A 7,259-nucleotide genomic window follows, 5' to 3' on the forward strand; every position below is an offset into this window, starting at 1 on the left:
TAGAGGTGCAGGCTGGTATTGATATGCACACACAATACAGGTAGAGTGGAAAGGAAACAACTTGAGCAGAAATGACTTGTAATGTAATACTGTAACATTCTCTGTTGTTTTCAGGTTTACTTGGAGTTCAAAAAGTTTGGGGGCAAGAACCTCAAGCAGAAATTCTATGAAGGTGTTGATGGGCACAGTCCTGCTCGTATTCAAATATTTTGATCCAATAGAGGGAAGGTTGGTGCATACCCATCATATACTTGCCAATGTCATGACAACATTTTCTGAAAAGTTCTACTTGTGTAATTGTGCAATACAATCCAAATTGTGCTTGGTTGTTTCAGCTTTCATTTATAAACCATTCATTTCTTGTCATTATATTATCTAACAAGTGTCATTTTACCCTCTAAAAAATGACAGAGCTGATATCCACACGGAGGCCTTCCCATTATTCTTGGGAGACAAGCCGACAGACTTCTTCACTTCTACTTCTTGTAAGTAACTTCTTTCTTTATGTAAGCGTATCTAAACATATTGTATAAACTTGTACAATTATTTGTAAAACCATATGGGCATAGTTTTATCCATACAATTAAAATAATAAGATATTGTTCCACTTTTCATGTGAAAATAGTGGTTTTTAATCTGCCAAAAATATTTCTCTTCACTGAGTACCCCAATCCACTGAGGCTGGATAAGTGGTCTATTGTTGAGCTCAAACTGTTAAGACATTTACACGAGTAAACGTATAAACTAGCAATAGCCGTTTCCAAGCTTTTTCGGCTACATCACTAAACATTTGTGATATTTATTTAATGAGTTGTCATTGTGCTCTTATGTTTATCTTCTTTATTAAGGACTCTGATGATGACCATATTGATATTGGGATCCTCCTTGTTGAGCATGAAAGTGCTGTGCTCTCGTCTTCCCTGCATCTCAGTTCAGCCTCAATGAAGATCATCATCGAGGGAGAAGTTTTGATGGGCCTGCCAAAGGCAATGTGTATTCTGTTTGGACTAGCATACTTATTTTATCCCAACTACCCTAAGTCTATGAAGTTCACAAATGGTGCTAGTTCTTGTGTGTCTTTACTTTTCTTTAGATTGACAAGCTTTTTCACTGCTGTGATAAAATATTTAAATGGTTTTGTTAACAATAAAATGCATTTGGAAATTTAAATTATTGATAATGTCTTACTTTCCATACAATTTTGTTGAAACTATGTATTTTGCTATCTCATATGATAAAATTAAAAGAAAAGACATTACTTACACTCTGTTAAACTTAAAATGATAATTTCATTAAACTAAGAAATAATCTATGTTAACTAATGATTTTGAGTGAAGATAGCTAATGTAAACTTGAATATGTGCTCTGATTAATTAAGTTTTTGTGTTAATACAACTTGACCGGTTAAGTTTTAGCTTAAATGGTTTAAGGCAACGGGCTTCCACGAAATTTTCAAGTAAAGTCAACTTATTCGGGTTAAGAGTGTAGGTGGTGCTATCAAGATCACTACATACAGACTAATACATCTGTTCCGGTCAAAAACACTGTTGTTTCTCTTCAGATTGTATAAATCTTTTACCTTTGCAACAGTCTAAGACATCAAAGGAATCTATGACCGCTGACACTGTGACATTAAAGCAAACTGACAACAAGGAATTCTTTGCTAAATGAATCATTAGAAGTGTTCTTTTATTTAAAACCTCGGTGGAGTTAAATAGTAAGTCACAAACAAGTGTTATTCTTTCAGCTTAACCCTTTGATACACAACATGGGTCAAAAGTTACCTGGTTCAGTTTTTTTTTCTTTATCTTTGCAATGAATGAATTTAATCTTTCAGTATTGCAGGTATTCCCCAATTAACTTGTTTTTAATCATCACAAATCCTTATTTTAATTTTAACCTTATACTTTTTAAATAAATTCTTTTTGTATCACTACCCTTCTAATGCACAACATGGGTCAAAAATTCTTTGCTATATTCTTTTATAGCTTATTCTCCCTTCTACATTTAGGAGAAGGCTCCTTTGATAATATAGACAACCCATCTCCTATGTCATCAAAGGAGCCTAAAGGAGCCTAAATATCTTGTTTTTGATTACCACAAATCATTATTTTCCCTTTTCCTTTCTTACTTTATAAACAAACTTACATTTTGTATTTCTACATGACTTTTACACACATGGGTCAAAGATGACCTGTACACTATGTATTCACTACAGAACACCTGCCATTCATTTCACACAGTTGCTTTTGCACATCTGATGCATTTAAGTCTTATTTTACAATCCATTACTATTGAGAAAGAGAAATTGGTGCAATACTAACTAGCTGTTAGCTAGCTAGCTTCTTTTCTGGCTAGCTAACCATAACTAGATCAGCAAAATTAACCTTAAAATATAACACTATATACTTAAAAGGCTGATTGAAATGCATTTGAAAAAAAATGCTTTTGATCTTCTTTATCCATAGTGTATGGCTGGTCACAATCATTTTAGACTTACGGTTGAAATGGTCACAAAGATGCTGTATGAAGAACAGGATGAGGAAAATGAGAATATGTATATTTTATATTACATTATTTCTGTACAGGAGAATAATGCCTGTCTAATTCCACAGATACTTCCTTCTCTCTTTAAGCAGTACCAAGGTCAGGTTATAGAAAAAGGGCCAACCAACAGTACGTCGTAGCGTCTACGTTGAGGGACTTTTATATCTAACTTCGATGCTCCAGACAGAGAGGCACCAACTTCAACTCTCACCAACTCAAACTCTTAAGCGTAATTCACCAGTGGCAAGACGTAATGTGAATTAGGAATGCATATTTAGACTTAACTATCCAATAGGATCGCCTTTCATGGATGTGCTGTTAGAATGGGTGAGGCAAGTCGAGGAAGATATATGGGGATGATGTGGGAGACATCTTCAGACTTGGGGGTGACAATTGCTCAAGTAACTGTTAGCGTTTGTATATTGTTCCACCTTCTGGTGGAACAATAGTTTTAGTTATTTTACCCTGAGCCGTATTTCCAAACAAAATTATATAAAATAAAATGTGCAATTAATAAAACTTAAAACACTTTAAAGGGGTATATAGACTTGACATGTGAAATGCGGCATGCCACATCCCTTGGCCTCGCTATTTGCACATCCCTAAAATGCAGAGAAGTATTTGAAGCCATCTTTTTTGTCCTGTGACAAAAAGTCCAATACTTACTCTAGATCTTGTTTGGCTCTAGTTTTGCATGAAATCTGCAGTAAAAATATTTACCTCATCTTGATGGTATTCTCTGGGTTTGTATGAGTTTATTACTGCAATTTTTCAGCTTTAATGTTCACAGTAAAACTCAATATTCACATTATATAATATATTACTGAGACCTCTTTTTCTCCTGGGGACTGTACAGTACGTGCATGTTTTGTTATCTTCTGACAGATAAATTGCTTGAGCCTCCTCATGCTGTTCCTAGGAGAGCAGCGGCTCTAATAACGTCCCCAGAGGACTTGCAGCTTTGTTGGGCTGTTTGCCTGTTGCTATACAGCCGCTCGGCTCAGCATCAGCAGCCCCTGCATTGCCCAGAGAGCAGCAGCTACAATCAATCCACACACCCCCACCCCAGCCCACCATTTTGCTGGCAAAGTTGTGAGCAGAGCCTTTTTTGCACATCAAGTGTAAACATCAAGTAATGACAGGGGAATGAGTCAGTCACACTGCGGCACACTGTGGTCTGAGGGTGGATGTGTTTGCTACTTTTTTACCCAGACTCGTGGGTGAGCGGGAACTTGTGACTTGCTTGTGGCCATCTTTTACTATTCTGCATATCTCTCTGAGTCACACATACAAATATGCACATGAGGAGTGAGAGTAAAAGGTCTGGAAGAAGATGTGCGGCTGGACGATGTCAGCGGATTCCTGCTCGTCATTGTGTATTTATGCTAAGCTAAGAAGCTGACGTCAAGCAGTAGCTTCATACGTAGCGTACAAACAGAGATCTGCTCATCTCACTCTTAGCACTTAAGCAAATATACATTCAGTAATTCCCAAAATGTTGAACCCTTAGAAGACTCTCTGAGGACAAACTGCCACTCTGACTATGGCATGGAAAAAAAGGATATGTGTTTGATTATAACCTGTAATAAATCATCATCCTTAGAGACACATAGCAATTTAAGTGTGATCCTTTTATTTTGATGCTTTTGTTTAAAAAAATGCATTTTTACAATTCTTTGAATTTGCATATGCCGGACAGAAACGTGTGAATTTATCCACACGAATCATCTCAAGACAAAGTGCAGCCGCCTGTTCCAAGAAGCAGGTTTACTCAGTTAACCAGGAACAGCCCTTGTTAATCAGACCTTTATCTTTTTTTCCACATTTGGGAGGGTTCTGTTTCGTTTGTTAATTAGCAAAGATTTCCAGATAACACAGTTGGACTTTTTCCTGGAAGAGATTCATGCACGGTTAGTGCAAATAACAAGAGACAAATTTTAACTTCATTCTGTGTGTTTTTGGCAGTCATGCAGAGACAGAACATAAAGACATGTTAAAGGAGGATTCCTGTCATGTTTAATGTCCTATTTCTGAATAGTGGCATTTGTACATCTAAGCTACATGATACAATCAGTTGTGTGTAATATCTCAGGCTTATTCACTTTCATTCTATTCAAAATTAATTTAAGACGATCTGTTACTGTAAAGGAGATTTTCACCATTGCACTTTGAAAATAAAATAAAACCAAATAAAATGAACTAAAACTATTTTGACTGGCGCAGATCTTTCTCCATAGGATATATTTATTATATATTTTTTTATTGTATCGTTTATTGTAATTTGATTCTTATCCCTGTTTACACTCTCTGTTGATGACTACAGACCCATCAGCTTCTCTGTAAGTCAGCACTCACCCAGTAAAGACTTTAACCTTTTTACTTTTTTGTGTCATTTGTACAAAATAACTCAGACTTATGATCTTTTTGTTTTGTCAAAAATGAAATAAAATACAATTATATAATATTTAGGGGAAAATATGACGATGATGCCGGTGAAGAGGAGCTTAGAAAAGTGAAGTTGTGTCTTCATGTTTTATCATCAACAGTTTTGTTGATGATAAATCTGCCAAATCTGCTTGTAGTTGTTAATATTTTAACTCACGTACAGTTACATACACACATACATACACATCTCTGTCATTCATTGATAGGACAGGGGTTTTATAACTGCAGAAGTCGTCTGTAAAACTGAATGAAAACAGAATGGTATCTGTCATGTACTTTCCTAAATGTATTATTGTGTGGAAATTACAACAAATCTTTAAGGCTGCATAAGTCAGTATTTCACATTATGCAACAATGAACAAATGAATATAATTAACCTACAGATAAGTACCACAGACTATGTAGCTTTTCTTAGTTGTATCCACAGCTACTTTTCTGCACCATTTAGCTCATTGACTAGAGACTAGCTGATGAACACTGCATTTTGTGGAACCACATATTTTTCACAGAAGTCAGTGGAAATTAAAAGAGAGTAAAAAAATTAAAAGCCAATGAACATTCATCAGGTGGCAAGAAACAAAACTCAAGAATTAAATGCGTGAGGAGGCACCTGTAGGCTAAAAAGTTTAAATGCCTATATTATTTGCCAAATTATGCTGGAATTCATAGCTTTATTCATTGCTAACCATAAGTATAAAACAGGAGCTAAATTATTTTGGAAAAAATCCCCTCTAGACAACTATTGTGAACTCAAGTAGACCACAGCAAATGACTTTGATATCGGATTATTTTCCAAAACAGGAATTATTTCCTAGTACAAATACAGCTGCTTTTTAGCGTTGGTATTAATGATGATTGTCAAATGTCCAACTGAGACAGAATCGCAATGCAATACCAGAATTTGTAAATTAAAGCAGCTATGGAATCATTATAAAAAAATACATTATTTGCACCTTTTCGTGACACTTCGATTTAATAATTACTGAGTCATTGCATGTTTTCTGCTGGAAAAACTGAATCTTTTTTTACATGTAAAAAGTCTCTTGGTTGCTCCTTGGGACATTCCAGTATGTTTTTCCACAGCCTTCCTAACCTCCTTAACTACCTTGGTATATAATTTCTAAAAGGGTCCTTAATGATCTTCAAGGAGCTGATGCAGTTACCTTGTTTCCAGATACTCTGGTGGATGGTAGATAGATGGCTTGGCACTGCCCAATGACTGTGGCCCAGTAGGAATGCAGGCATGTAGGGTGGAAACTCACGGGTTGTCCTTAAGAGGATTCAGGGGCTAAGAGGATTCATTCTTAGGTTCAGTACACATGATACAGTATTCAATAGATGAGCTGTAAGTCTTATTATATCCATCACTAGCATTTCCAACAGGATATCCTTTGTGTGTCTATAAATGCAACACATCTGGTGAGTGTAAAATATGTGGCCTGAAGGAATTTCCCCTGATATGAGACACAATCCTCGTGCTTAAGAAATGGATCAGGAATCACACATTTTTCCTGTAGCTCTGGCTAACCGCTAAAAAATCTTTTGACAAAGATCATCTCCTGATCAGAGCAAAGCACTGATCACTTCGGTATTGTTCACACCACGAGGACAACTACAAACCTTTACATCTTAAGGTCTAAACCTTACCATGGGAAGTACTTTGAGATTATGTATATCCAGATTTTGGGTTGTTTGTATTTTAAAAGGTGATTCTTTCTGAATGTAGATTTTAAATTAATGGAGCAATTAGGACATTGTACCACACAGAGAAAGTGCCTGGAAGAAAACTGATTTGGGAAAATCTGGCTTTAAATGAGAAGATTTAAGTTAACCCTTATCTATACCAGTTATCCGTTGAGGGTCATGGTCGCCCCTCACCTGCCCCAATGCCACCCAGTTGATTTTGGGTGAGAGAGAGGTCGCCAGCGAATCACAGGGCCTAATTACTCATATTTACACCCACGGTCAATTTAGAGGCTCAAATCTCAAAGTGTTTGGACATTGGAAGGACATGCAAACTCCACACAGAAAGAGCCCATGAGCATAACCGGGATTGGAACCTTCTTGCTGTCAGGTGACAGGGCTAATCACTGCACCATGTCACCCTACACCTATCATCCCCCTCCTTTTTCAATTTCAGGTTTTGTCTCTTACCTTTCAGTAGCAATTGCTGCACACAACCAAAACATTAAGTGAGACCCATATTCACAGCCTACGACACATTTCTCAAAGTTAGGAACATACATCACAGATAATGGATAAAAAAA

The sequence above is a fragment of the Hippoglossus hippoglossus genome, chromosome 5, assembly GCF_009819705.1.
Source record: "Hippoglossus hippoglossus isolate fHipHip1 chromosome 5, fHipHip1.pri, whole genome shotgun sequence".
Lineage (NCBI taxonomy): Eukaryota > Metazoa > Chordata > Actinopteri > Pleuronectiformes > Pleuronectidae > Hippoglossus > Hippoglossus hippoglossus.